The 14,994-nt window shown below is 32.9% G+C and overlaps 1 protein-coding gene across 3 annotated transcripts in view; it reads left to right on the plus strand.

The window, feature by feature from the left end:
- Positions 1 to 231: 231 nt before the first annotated feature.
- The window catches only part of LOC109543195 (ankyrin repeat and death domain-containing protein 1A), a 46,165-nt gene continuing 31,402 nt past the window's right edge, over positions 232 to 14,994 (plus strand). For 2 of the 3 annotated variants that reach the window (XM_019912774.2, XM_048668346.1), the window contains exons 1-2: positions 232 to 343; positions 14,084 to 14,282. The gene's annotated coding sequence lies outside the window, so the exon portion shown is untranslated. The remainder of the gene's footprint in view (positions 344 to 14,083; positions 14,283 to 14,994) is intronic. The other variant, XM_019912775.2, reaches the window with a different exon arrangement.

The raw sequence follows: 14,994 nt of genomic DNA on the forward strand, positions 1-14,994 counted from the left end.
AGTTTTTGCGGACGTTTATTGATAATTTTGTACTCCCTTAGGTTGCGAATGTTTCTCATGAAACACCCTATTACAGGGCAGTTACCTTCATCAGGTATTTACCGATGATTGTCCAAATATATTTTTAAATTATTTCATTTTTTCGAGGCCTTTTCAGGCGGTAGATTTACAAAAAAATATGGGAATTAATTTTTGTCATCCTGTATAGGGAGCGCATTCCAAAAGGACGGAAAGCACTGGCGACGGGCTTCAGTGCGTCGCGACGCTTTCCGGGTAACGTCACGCAGCTTTTAGAACAAAAATAGTGAAAAACTCGTCGCTTGTCTGCTGTTCTCGTCAACAGGTTTGTTTATTTTTGTTTACCCACCTAATTTCGATTTTATTTCTTTTCGTTAAGTTTAAGTTCGACAATTTAATAAACCTATATTAAAAAACATACAAAATACAAAATTTCATGTATTTATATTATATGTATTTTCCATCTATAGATCTAGCGTATACGCTCCTACAAGCGAGTACATTTTGTGGAACAATGTTTTCGGTTTGGCACTGGAAAGGTGGAAACCTTTAATGGAAATACTAATTAATAGCAAAGGGATTGCGTTTTATGGCGCCTCTATATGTTATGCATGTAAAATGAGTTTCACGGAATAGTTGAGGGAATATGTAATTTTCGCCTTTAAACGTAAAGCAGGAAAGCTCGAAGCTTCTTACCTTTGAATCGTATTTTATTGTATTAGGTGGAATATATATTTTTCCATTTAAAAGCTTTTGTATACATTTTTTCGAATTCGTGGTACTAGAAGAAGTGATTCGTTGAACTAAAAAAGCAATCAGAAGGCTCATAAATTTGAAAACCAATTATTAATGTTTCCACGCAAATTTCTCTAAAGTGTTTAAGTAATTTTTGTTTGTTTACTTATTTGCATGAATTAATGTTTACTGCAACTGCAAGTTTCAACTCAGATATAAAGAGAGCATAGATAAATAAATATTCCATGAGACTTTCAGTTTAGTTGCTAATTATACGATACGGCACGAGAAAGTTCCGTGAATGATTTTTTGCAAAAGTGAGACAAAACATTGTTCTGATTAATTTTATTGACCATTTTAATTTTATTTCATGACTTTGTGCGCTTATTTAATGTACTTTTCTGGAAATTTGGCGTTTTTGATAACCGAGCCCCAATGCCCCTTTTTTAGTAACCAGTTTACAAAGCTTTAATTACTTTCTGACTTAATTTTTCAAATCAGAAAAAGTTGCTTTTTTCAATCATACTTGTATTTCTATTGCGCAGTTTTGTTTCATCCTTAGCAGATGAAGATGAAAGGAAAAATGTAATATAAGTAAAAGTGAAGCAAAAAATTGCCCTTTGTCCCGAGCGTTGTTGAAATTGGACTAGGATTTATATTAAAACTCCATGAAACCGCTTTTCCAGAAAATGGATGCTGGTTATAAATCTCTGTTTATAAGGGACAAATGTGCTGTAAAATGAATTTCACAATAAAGAACAACATTTCAAGAAAATTAACTCCTATGTGTGGAACGGTCGGCAAAGGAAGGTCATTTAGTGATATATTCCCTGGAAACATTCCACATCCAACTTTTATGCTAATTATTGTAAATGCACTCCCGTGGCGGCTTCAGTGGTTAACAGTTAGGATATTTAGTGGTCTATTTAACATTGRAGTGAACATTGCATATATAGTTGCATGTAGTTTCCTATGGGAACCAGAATTACTCGCTCAAATGAAAATCGGTTGGTTTTTAATACAGTCAAGAATCATTTTCTTATTATGGAAAAATAAAACATAAATTTTGGGTTAATTTGGACGAAGAAATTMGTTCCCAATAAATCTTAGATGAGTTTTGCCAGAAATATCCATCTGAAATGAAAATGTTTACTTGGCTGTTTTCTCTATGTGAATTAAACATGAACAAAGTTTCAAACTTAAGCAGCAGGCAGCTGCTTGTTTCAGGCTAAGAGCTTGGAAACAATAAAGTAATCGAGATGTTTGCGTAGCATTTTATTCAACTTGCCCTTTATTAGCTTTTTTCTTTACTGTGGTACTTTCATGTTCAAGAGACTTTGGAATCTCGAATCTCGGAATCTCGGAATTGGATTTTCGAATCCAATGTGACCTAAAATTGATCTAACAAATTTATAACTGAAGTTGCATATTGAAAACTTTAACAAACAAAAAATATTTAAATGAGTGGATTTTGCGTGAACACGTTAAAATAGAAAGTTTCATGATGTCAACATTTTGTAAATGCGACACGTTCATTTCTAACAAGTGTGATTAGCATAAAATATCGGACTTAACTCTCCAAAATGAAGTTGAACCAATTACCGATTCCGGTGCAAGTGGAAATCTGCCACGAGTTTATAATAGCAAATTGCTCTATTAGTATAGTCGTATTATCCAATACAGAAAGCGTCCGTAATTGGAGCAAAAGAAAGTGCAGAGGATCGATCTAATATAAACCCGAAACAAATGCCTTAGGAAACATGAAAATAACACTATTTATTCGACTGAGGCAAAGCTTTATCAATCCCTCGCTTTTATTGTATCATTGATTATACAAAACCGGCTTGTAGTCGGACTAATTGAAGACTACAGACAAATTGAAGAAGTCATGTGGTTATCAACTCGATTTCTTTTCAGGGATTTACTCGAAATTATATTAGTTATTTGATTTTTTTACAATTTACAATTTTTTTCGATAGCAAACTGTTCTGGAAACCTAGCTGTTCCTGTAATGTAAAAATGTTCACTATTCCAACGTTTTCTATAAATAAAGTTATTAAATTTATTGAGGCTTTTTAATAGTAAAAAGCACATGCAAACGTGGAATAAATTTAATCAACATACTATTCACGTACTCAATTGCGCCGAACATTATGAACAATTATTTAAATTATGTTGGTTTCTTTCAAGAGCAACACGTTTTTGCTCCAAAAAGATTAATTTTTGGTCGCTTTTCAAAATAATCGTTACGGTAAAAACCGTAAATAATACGAAGTTGGTTAAATGGAAAAAAGTTGAGCAATTAAAAGACTAATAAAATCGCAATATCAGATCTTTGATACGAATTTTCGTTTCTGAGTTATTTGGAAAAAAAACTGAAATTTTCGATTTTCAATATATATTTTCTCTGGGGTGAATATCAAAATTGGAACAAAACCGACTTCCAAACCGAAACCAATTGATGAGAGAAAGAGTGATGATGAGGGTAAGAAAGTGCAGTAGGTTTTGCTTCAGATTTGTTATTGCCGCCAAAAATAATATAATCAAAATTCAAAAATTTCGGGCTTTGTCGAATAATAAAGATAAATTAAATTGGGATTGTGTAGGAAACAAATCGCTCATCATCGTGTTTCAGCAAATATTTTTCTTAAAATTTTTGAATCCGGACCGCCGTTAAAGGTAAACGCTTATTTTTTTCAAGTACCAAATTATCTGAGCGCTCTATCGAATTACGGTTTAAGACCAGTCATATTTTGCCAGTCGTTTTCGAACTTTTCGAACTTTATGTGTTCGTAAGGAGGCAAAACATTACCCAACGTTTTTATTCAAATATCGCTTTTAAAACCTTTAATACGCACGATAAGAAAACGACACCAGTTTTAAGTTTAAAAATATAAATTTTTTGAACACAAAGGAACTAAACCCTTCAATTTATTTGTAGTACAGAGTGCTTTTCCGTGAAATAATCCTTAGGATTAGTTTTGCATGGTAACTGTTAGAGTGTTGGAAGCCGAGTTAGAGTATTGGAAGCATTTCTAGTGGCTTAAATTAGAAAATTCAAAACTACATTTGCAAATGATAATTATTCAACATTTTACGGCGCGAAATCTTGTAATCGAGATTAGGATTGAAATTGTCAACGTTGCGTGAAAAACGTTTTTTAAGCTTAGGAAGGTAGGCTTTAAGCTCAGAGGGTAAGCGCTTTTCAATTAATTGAAGAGCGCTTTTGCTTAAAACTCGTAATATTCGCAATCTGCTAAATGAAAATGATAGACAAGTCATCGCATTAGGATCGAACATAAAATATCTTTCAAAGTTTTATGTTTCGGTTAGAATCTCTATCAGTAACGGCTACTCTAAAACTCTACCGTTCGTAAATCATAAATATTTCATCGGGGGCCCTGTAGGGAACAAAACGCTGCTCAATTCGAGAATATGTTTGAATCAAAAGAGGTAGCAGAAGAGATCTGAAATTCGATACATATTACTCGGGACCGATAGATTTTATACATATTTTGAGATTTTTAAATTCAATGCCAGCCATATGGGACTCTTTACCAGCCATATGGGAGGAAACACTAAAATTCTTTTAGGTTGAGCGCAATTTCAATAATTTAACTGCCACTTTTTACGAAAAAGTCCGTTCAATACAAAATATGTAAATTATAAAATATCAAGAACATAATGGCTTAATAAGAACAGGAATTTATCCATAAAGTTGCTCCTAAAAGCGCTTGATTTCGTACAGAAAAGGGTGCGAAAACGAGAGTGAATACAGGAAATATAATATAATATTAACGCACGTTTTATACGGTAGCGTTTTACAGCAGCGCGAGTTCAGGTTTCCTATTGGACGACCGCACAGATAATTTTCAATCAACATTCTTCTTTTCCTTCTTTCACTTTCTGAACCTTATGGATTTTATCATACCGCACTATCTGAAATTAATAGAGCAGCCTATATATTTTTCGTACAACAGAAGACAGCAATCTTAATTAAGTTTTTAATTGACTCATGAGCAGAAACTAGTCTATTATCTTCATGCTATCGCTGCCAAAGTTTCACTTTGATGTCGGATTTTTTATTTTATTATTATTTGTCACGATTAAACATTAACTCACTTTAGCGTAGATAGAACTCTGATGACTTATGAAAGTTGGAAAATGTTATACATTATTCTTACGGAGACCACAGTTTATTCATTAAATAAACATGTGTTTTGAACTTCATCAATGTTTAATTGATTTTAATGAACTTACGCTATTGGAAAGTGGAAAGTTCACGGATTATTAATCGCTTTTGTAATAACTCTGTTGATTTATTTATTTATGTTTTATTAAACATTTTATTATGTTTAGTAGCGTTTAATCCCATAAGAAGGACTTCAAAATCGCCCTTTTAAAGCACTTTTTGCCGTACAAGCAAAACGTTAGATACAAGAAAATTACCTCAATATATTTTGTAAAAACTCTATTTATTTATTGAGTTTTTAACCGCCTCTATATTTTACGAGCCCTAACAACTATATGTTCGGCCGACGCCAAAAATTCTAATCGAATAATCGTAATGTTACGTTTAAATATAACTTTTTCCATTGCAGCTGAAGAATAGGGTATCTATCATACCCCCTATAAAACAGTAAGATGTTAATGCATTACATTTCATTTCTCAGCAACTAAAAAATAAAATAGTAGAAATGTTAAAAAATGTATGACAAATATATTCAGACGTGTATTTGATTGACCGGGAAAATCAATATTACACATGCATCTGCTATCAAACTGAGTGTGTTTAGATTAATAGCTGTTAGTTTGAGTTGGATAAGTTTCATACTTTCACGTAAAAGCACAAGAAAATAACACCTGGTGTTGCCAAAGATAAAAAGCTACGATAAATTATAATTTCTCAATACAATAGAGACAAAGCTGGTTACAGTTTTTATAAAAAAATTATTATTTTATGGGGTTCAATATAAAATAATCTTGTTTTTTATCTGCGTTCGATTTAGGCAAAGAAAAAGCCACCATTTACAGATTTCCAAAAGCAAAGCCGTTTAAATTGACCTGGACAACGGAAATGCAGAGTAACGTTATTTTTAGTGAGAAATTAAAATTTGATGAGTGATTTGAACAAAATCAGAGGCAATGGGGATGAATAAGTAGTATTGGCAAATATGAGTTTATTGATGGAACTGAAAATGCAAAAAAGTGCCACCAAATTTTATCAAGAAATTTAATTTGAACCATGGAACAATATTATGGAAAAAGTAGAATAACAAAAGTTATTTCAATTGTCAGCCTTTATGCTGCGTAAAGGGATAACTAATTTATTTTTACTGAAAAATTACTGAAAAAGAAGAAACAAAAATATATTTAAACTAAATGTAAATGGTTTATTTTCTCCTCATTGAGCATCGTCCGAACATAGGTATATGTAGTTGTGAGGGCTTGTAGATGTTATTTTGCTCTGTAGAGTTCAACACCGAGAAAAGGCCTTCTACATTGACTTTACAGGCGCCTTTTGCAGTTGCAGGCGCAGGCAAAACGTTAAATTAAACAGTTTAATATACTGCTGAAATCATTAATAAATTTACTTTGTATTCAAAAATATACTTTTGGATTCTGATTCAAGCACACGGAGTTCAAAGGATTTGTCTAACGTTTCAGACATGAAACGTATTGGACAGTTGTGATCGTGCCAGGAAATTTTCATCGTATTTATTTGAAAAACTTCAGAACTATAGTCACTATTTGCAAAGTGTAATATTTTTTATTGATGGCATATGAAATGGAAGAATGATTAATTGAAACACACTTAAAAAAAGAAGCAAGGCGAAACCGTGTTTTATTTTAGTTGATCGATTCAGATAGATCAAAAAGGAGTGCAACAAACTATGAGTTTAAAATAGGCACTTTGTTTTAAATTTAGCCCGATATTCTTCTAGTCACATTGAATACACGGTCTAATAACATTCAAAGTGGACAAACTTAAGTTTAAGACTATGGAAGTTTTGCTAAGACCGTCTAAGTCAAATTTCAGTTTCTACTTTGTATTAAATGTATGTAAAGGACGATAATTTGTATTTTTCGGAAGAATTCCTCGATCTGATATATGGTATATGTGAACCTTGCGATATAAAATTTCGAAAACTTTAACCTTTGGATGATTTATGAGTTTGTTTTTCGAAAAATGACCATTGTCCGTTGAAATTAGTATCAATCGCCCACCTAACCTGTTGACGCACCGTTTGCATGATTTCCAATACTGAGTTTGGGTCAATGAAAGAGTTATAAAAAATTGTTTATTTTTAGAGGTATTTCTGGTATTTACAATGTGCTTCAACGTGTTTTATTGCACCGTTATTTCCTATCGACCAAATCAATATCGGGTTAATGCGGTTTTTAATTACTTTGGTGTATTTTGAGAGCATTTCTTTAAGCGTGAACAAAAAGAACAAAAATAATCAACATTATTCCTGTATGTCAGAAATTCTTATATTAATTCAGTTCTTTTCTCACGAGAGGAAGATAGGGCGTGCTGCATACAGCTTCTTCGTATTAAAACTTCATAATTGATTTCGGGGTATTAATATTGCTGTTTTTTCAATAAAACATACAAACATGTTGTATTTAATGACGGAGAATGAGGAGTGACGATGTGAATATTAGTCAAGAACGGCTTAGAAAAAGAGGATAGGCGGCCGGCCGAACCAGTTAAATAATGAACGAAACTGGTGAAAGATTGTCGTTGCAAACGATTAGAGCGTTTTCCGTCTCAAATGAAGAAAATCGATCAAATATTATTGGACACTTCAACGCCTTGGGTTATAATGAGTAAAATATTTACCAGACCCTCGACAGGACTTATTAATTTAAGGCTGGTGCAGAAGAGCTGCAAATGAAGCACCAAAGCTTACATGTTTTGGTCAAGTCAAAATAAATCAAGCTTGCTTTAAATATTCTCCCCAAAATAAACATGTAGACAAATATAGTAATCCGACTGAATAAAAGCGAAATGCCAGCAAATCAGCAATGTTTCAGTTTCAAATAATAGTTTGTAGTTTTCCTACAAACACGAAATCTATTTCTAATTACGTTAAGGCAAACAATTCTGGCGGGCGCAGTTGCTTTGGGACATTTATAATGAGTAGTAAATAAAAAATAGGCGCTTGTTTCCAGAACATTGTCACGATTTAATGCGGGACACTTTTGTTTACGAGGTTGTTTTTCGTTTCGGTTGGACCACTTGTTTTTGATTCTCGCAGAAAATTAGGAATTAAAGATGTAGGATAACGAGAACTAGAACGCCAAAACTTGTGCCAGAAACTTGAAGCATATACCTACATATACAGCATTTTCAACACATAATTTTAGTTTACTTGAATTTCTTTCGCAAAAATAAACGAAAAACATCGTTTATGACAATGTTAATAGCTGTTCTAAGCGCTGTCTCAGAACGCAAAAATGTATTTCTTTCCGGGCTGTTTGGTATTAAATCTGGCACAGTTTGGTCCAGCGCGGTTATAACGTCGTTATTAAATGTTAAAATCAATACTTTGCTGCACCTGGATATCAAATCCCTCGCAAAAAGACTGATAACAGTATCAGTCAAATATAAGCACGTGTCTGCATTTCAGGTTTTTTTTATAACATGCATAGACTCCCTAGAGCAATGTATCTAATAATTAAATAAAATTACTGAATTGAACTGAACTGAAACAGAAATCCGGTTATATTTTCATTTTGATGTCCAATTTTGCCATATTTCAATTTCACCTCAATTTTAGTTTATTATTTTCCAGCTCACGTTTGCAAAATCTGTTTATTTCTATGATAGTTCAAAACCATGTGCCATTTATTTCAAATGCATCAGTCATTGTTTGATGCTGAAGTGAACAAATCCTCTCCACCAACAAGAGAGAAAAATCGCGTTTTCAACTCGGGCGCTCAGATCTCTTAAATGGAACTGAAAACGAAGATGGATATACAAAAAGTGTCTGATTTCATCTACGCTCTTTTAGCAAAAAGTGTTTATTTTTGAGCTTTAACAAATAAAATAAATGCAGATCTGCAAGCTTGCATCGGGATTTGGTTTAGATCAAATTAATCATCAAGTTTAAAATGTGTTATGTGTAAAATTAGATTGCGGACTTAAGAAGTTTTAATATATTTGGCAAACTTATCATTAGTCAGAACTGGGGAAACTGAATCAACAAACAAAATAAAAGTTTCCAAACGTTCGAGGTTCATTTCTTCGTTGGAGAACATACAAATTCACGAATCAGTAAATCCGCTTCATCGAACTAATTTTCCTACTTCAGCTTTCAGGCTTCCTAATAAAACCTCCATCAAATATGTTTTTTTTCTCATTTTTCTTGCGCCTCGTTCTAGGGCCCAAATCTCAAAGGACCTCGAAAATATCAAAATGTTTACTTAATATATTTCGTACGAAGCCGTTTGCAACTTAGGACACACATAAATCGGAATATAAGAAATTCAAATATAACAGAACATACATATTTTACGTTCGAGTAGTTCGGTAGAAGTCTAGTTGCTGAATTTCGGACGAAAATAACTTAAATCCACCATTAACACAGTTAAATAAATGTCGAGGGTTTTCTAAAAATTTCGCCACTTTAAATGTAAAGTGCTTTTTCCTTCGCGCTCTTTGCCTCATTATTAAAAGCGTGGCTCCATTGACTATTCCTCGAGAGCTCTTGACCTTTAACGCCCTAAATAAATTTACCCCCTAAAAAGAAGCTCTAAAAGCTATCTTTTAAGGTTTGAATATGCTTTTTAACAAGCAAGTACTTTTCTTCCTAATCAATTCCGTACGAATTGAAGAGTTTCATCAGTTACAGGTATACTACAACGCGTTTTGAGCATTTCTTAATCACATATTTACAATTCCCTGTCAGGGGTTTATTATGGACTAGTCCTACGCATTTATTTCAAGCTTTTTATGTCCCTCGATATTGTCCTCTTTGCTTCTATTCTAAAGTGTATCGGGAAAAATTCCAATTGCAATTATTTTGCAAAAAGCAATTGAAAATAATACATAAAACAGGGCTAAAAGTTGAAAAGTTTGTTTTTGGATGGTTTTTGTCATGTTTTCCAATGAATAAAATACTATAAAATTAAATGAGAGAATAAGTTACAATAGGCACTATAGACCGAATGTTATTGTACAATTCTCTGAGGGACTTTACAAAGAAAATCTTATAATCTTTATAAATTCTCGGGAAATGATTTATTTTCAATGTACAGAATGTTAAATAATACGCAATAATATTATCGAAAACATAAAAAAACAGTTTATTTTAATTGCTGAATGGTACGGTTCCATATAGTCAGTGGTGCACATATTTTTTTTGTCAAAAATATTAGCTTTTCCTCCTCTGGGTTTAATAACTGTATCTAATTAGAGCACAATTAGCCTTTTACTGCTGTATATGTAAATACTATTGCCAATATTTTTGAATATTGACTCAAATGTTATCAAGTTATTTACGAATGCGAAATTGATTTTTTTTACTAGATAAATTGATATAATAATAAAATATAAAAATATTAAAATAGCCACATTTCACTAAACTACTAACGGACCATTGAATACTAACGAGTAATTAAACGAACTGCAAATTGTATTTTTTACTGATATTTTTCATACCTTGCAGATTCTAAACGAAGCATTTCCAAACTTCTTTTTGCTTATACTTAAACCATCTATGCATGGTTTTCATATGGCACGCTAATCCCGACTAACCTGTATAATACCCTGTATATCGCTTCGATCTCGGATGTAATATTGAGTGATAGCAAACTCTAAGCCCCATTTAATGAGATTCCGTACAAAAGACGAAAAATGCAAAATTTTCAATTATTTTAACCCGCTACAGTTAATTTAGTTAAACATCTTAAAATGCAAAGAAAGCATGATCTTTTGATGGTAATGCTTTAGTCTTGTACCCGGTAATTTAACTAAGGTTGATTAATGGTTTTTGTTTTCCAACTTTTGATATACCTAGTGCATTTATTACGTAAGTTAGCTACATAAGAACTGTTATTCTTTATTAAAATTTTTCGAAGATATAAAACTTAATATGCAACGTTAAATTGGGTTTATGTGTTGAGATGCCCGCCAGTTCTCAAGGCAATAGTTTGCTTTAAAAAATGTTCATTAATGAATTATCAAAATTGAAACCTCAAGATCAGCCTATGATATGGTTAAGAACGCGCTAAGAAATTTTTTATTAGCGTGTAAGTCTATATCCAAAGGAAAGACCAATGTATTCAAACTTTCAGCCAGTGAACAAAAAGACCAATTCAATTTCCTTAAGCGCGTTATGGGTTAAAAAAATGTTAAAGCTAGACATCGTTTGGCGCCCAGTTTAGTGTTTTGAATACAATTGCAAATTTTACCATTTGAGTGAAACTGAAACTTGTAGTAAGATGAGAGAAAAAGTATCAACAGTTCACGCAAAATGCAAAAATTCAAATTTTTTAGCAGGTTTTAGTTTATTTAAACCGCTTTTAATATTTAGCTCGTATTTAGAGAACCGGTTAAGGTACAAACCTCTAGTTATCATTGCATATTCAAGTCTTGGAAAGAACATTTGTTATAACAACACAAACATCATTTTAGGAATATTTCTTGTTAATGCAAACTAAAAAGTAAAATGCAAACGTTCAAAATTTACGTGAATTTTGGAAACCGCTCTTGGTAGAATGTTTCTACTTACAATTTTAAACGTTATACTGAAAAGCTACCACTTTGACACTGTTTCGTGTTAAAATCAATTAATATTTTAAATTTTCTCAATTATTCAAATTTGATAATTCCAATATCCTCAACAGTAAGAAGAAAATAATCATCCCATTTTTACCAAGTCTACGCCAGGAGAACATGGTTTGAACTTACAATTACTTATAATTCAACATTAATTTCCTAATGCGTTTTTTTCTAAATATTTCATCAAGTATTCTAGAAAATCGCATCTGTTTTGCTGTGCCATTTCAAGAGCGAAACCAAATTAAACGTAAATTGAGTTTCCTGGTATGGTATATGTATAGAGATAACCACACAGGCACGACATAAATATTAAACTATTAAATTCGTTTTGTGTAAACTGTTTTCATATTAACCAACTATGTTTACCGAGCTTACATGAGGTGATTATAAAAGAGATTCAATACAATTTTAAAACTGGCTGGCTTCATTTCTAACTGCAATTAAATGTATTAAATTATATTTCAATATTGTTTCATGAAGATTTTTGAGCTCTTAGCAGTATAAATTTTGATGATACCCAAAGTGATCACTTTCAATAACTTTAACGCGTTAAATCATATAATAAACATGCCTAAAGATTCAAGGGTGTTTCAGTTCAAAGCTTATACCAATATTGGTGTCGTGTAGCTTGCGTTGTACACGAAATCAATATGTCCCGCTTTTTTGCAAATAATGCTTGTAACATTCAATCTGGGACACCAACAAGACCAGATTGGGAAAATTAGCATGCAATGCTTTAACTTGAGCATTACACTTAACCATAAGGAACGACTCAAAATTTCTCATATAAACGAGAATATACAGCTTGTGTTTTTGGATATTCCAGATCATAATGTTATTTATTATCATTTCAATAAGGTCATTTTTGGTCAACGAACAAAACGTTCTATATTTTCATTATACTTAATAGATTTAGTTAAATTGTTTGTATAAGTTTACATAGGGAATCGCATTTTAAAATATTTGGATGAAACAAGTCACCTTTTGATAACCGATTTCTTTCCAAATCTGTTGTTATGGGCAATCGAATGTTCGACGAAGAATACATTTTTAATCCACATTAGCAGAGGATCCACCTAACTGGTACAAGGTGACAAAAAACTTAAGTAAATGCAATAATACGCTGAAATGTGGCACCTTCTGCAGACAGTTTCAATAACATTTAAATTTCTCGTCCTATAACCTTCCCATCTCACATTTCGTGCTAGTGTTCCAAAATATCCTTGTTCATATAAATTAAATCGATATTTTTTATATCTCAAAAGTTAAGTATTTGTGGATTTATAGTTTGAACGAATCAAAATTTCTGGTCACTCTGTATATGCAGCTAGCAAATTTTAATTTATTTAAAGGAATGAAGTGAAAACGAGAAGACCAAATACGAAAAATCCATTCCATAATTCGGCCATTAAACGAAATAAAATACCTCAATGCATCGTTCAATGTTTCACATTTGTCCGCCTTGTTTTCTGCGAGAAAATCAGTAGAATGGCAGAGTGGAATTGACTGAAATTCTCCAGAGTTTTGCAATATTTATTGCGATCCGAAGAAGGTTAAATCGGATGGTTTTTCTGGAAGCGAAAAAATATTTGTAGCCATAAACCCGGCGGCTCAGAGTGGGAACATGTAATAATTTTTGGGTAGGCAAAACTGAGCGTGATGGCACCCTCTATAGGAGAAAATAGGTTTAAATTATTAGCAATATTGCGCGCAATGACATTTTTGTTCGCCCTCAACTTTTTTCTTTGAACCATCGACGATTTATCTGGCTATTTCAGGCGTCCCTCGGCCATTCAATCTTTCGGCAAGGTTTTTTATCACCATTGATGCTGAGGGCTTTTCGTGGGAGGTCCCCTTTAGGGCGCAAAAATAAAGGAAACAAACTAGGAATTACACAGTAGAATCCCATTTTTCCCTTTAGTCCCTACAATCAAATTTTTATGGGCTCGATCTTGGGGATCAATGAAAAAACCATCCGGAGTGTAAAATATATAAAGCATTGCAAGTGTGGGGCGTTAAGTAAAAAGTGGAGTTGTACGATGACCTTAGTGCAATTTTATCACCGTGGAATGTACTAGTTTTATCAGTAGATACTCCCTGAGTACTATTTGAATTAGAATATCGTTTGTTAATGGCCAATATAAATATGCAAAATTTTATGATGGATTCCTCAAAATAAATTATGAAAACCTGAAGAATAAACATAAATTTAACAACTGTTTTCAGGCTCGGATCATTCAGAACATGAGTCCTTTATATTTACTTTAGCAGCCATAATGTATAACGACCTGCTTCAGGGACCTAAACGAAAGGAGTCCACATTTTATTCCCGAGAGTTTATTTCACATCACTTACACTAAAACTGAGGTAGTTTCCACTGCAACAAGCTCTAGTTAATTAAATAGGTGCTTCATATCAATTAGGTATATTTTTATATGTATGTAGTTAATTCTTGCCGCAGCTGGAAAGCTCTCAAAGCGCGCAAGCACTGCAATTTTCATCAAACACGAATTATGATTTATATACTTTTATTTGCAGATTCCAGACAAAAGCGTAGACGGAACCGCGTTTTACAATTCTCAATCCTGATGTTGGCAGGATGAAATAAGCGATATCATTGAAAAGTTATGGCGTGGGACAGCGGTTGGAATTTATCATGTCCAGTTGGTGTCATTTCGTGAAGGTGGAAACAAATTAAGCTCTCCTGGTGATTTACGTTGATGGATTCTTTTTCCGGGTACGTATTTTGATCGTTTCACATAATAAATGCACGCTATAAAGCGGTGTAATAAACACTGTGCTTGTTACAGACGAACTTTTTGTTAAAACCAAAATTTGTAATGCTTATGTGAAATATAGATGCTGGAATCAACATAGAAACGGTCTGAAGGCGAAGTCTTTATTCAGACTATGTAAGTTTTTCAGGAAAAATGACGGCATATTTTTCAGTTTGGAGATTTTTGGAAAAAGGCATTATCAAACCTTGCAAACAAAGTTTTTTCAATTGTAATCTTGAATATTTTCTCTTTTTTTTATAATTTCATCAATTACTTAGTTTAGTTATAATAAAGACAAGAATTTCGTCGGTATCATCCGAACAAGAAGTCATACAAGACAGTGCAAAATTCGAGGTTCGCTTACCTCAGGCACCCCAGGACCGGTTTCGTTTACCTACCTATCTTCATTTTTCGCTCGCATTCACAACCTTATGGACACAGAGCAGAGGCGTGTAGAGGACCTCAAAACAAGTCGAGTTTCCATTTAAGTTTTTGAAGTGATAACTTTTTATGGGAGGGTGAACCGATTTTTTTTCGGCACGGCTCCCACTCCGGCCTCTTCGCGCCTGACGCTTGAGACGCACATATGCACTTTGAATTCGACATTTTTCTCTTAGTGCGGGTGCATCTGTAGATCTGATAAACTTTTCAAATACACATTGTGTTATTAAA

Source organism: Dendroctonus ponderosae, unplaced genomic scaffold (genome assembly GCF_020466585.1).
Source record: "Dendroctonus ponderosae isolate FM_Combo_2020 unplaced genomic scaffold, Dpon_F_20191213v2 Dpon_F_20191213_7, whole genome shotgun sequence".
NCBI lineage: Eukaryota > Metazoa > Arthropoda > Insecta > Coleoptera > Curculionidae > Dendroctonus > Dendroctonus ponderosae.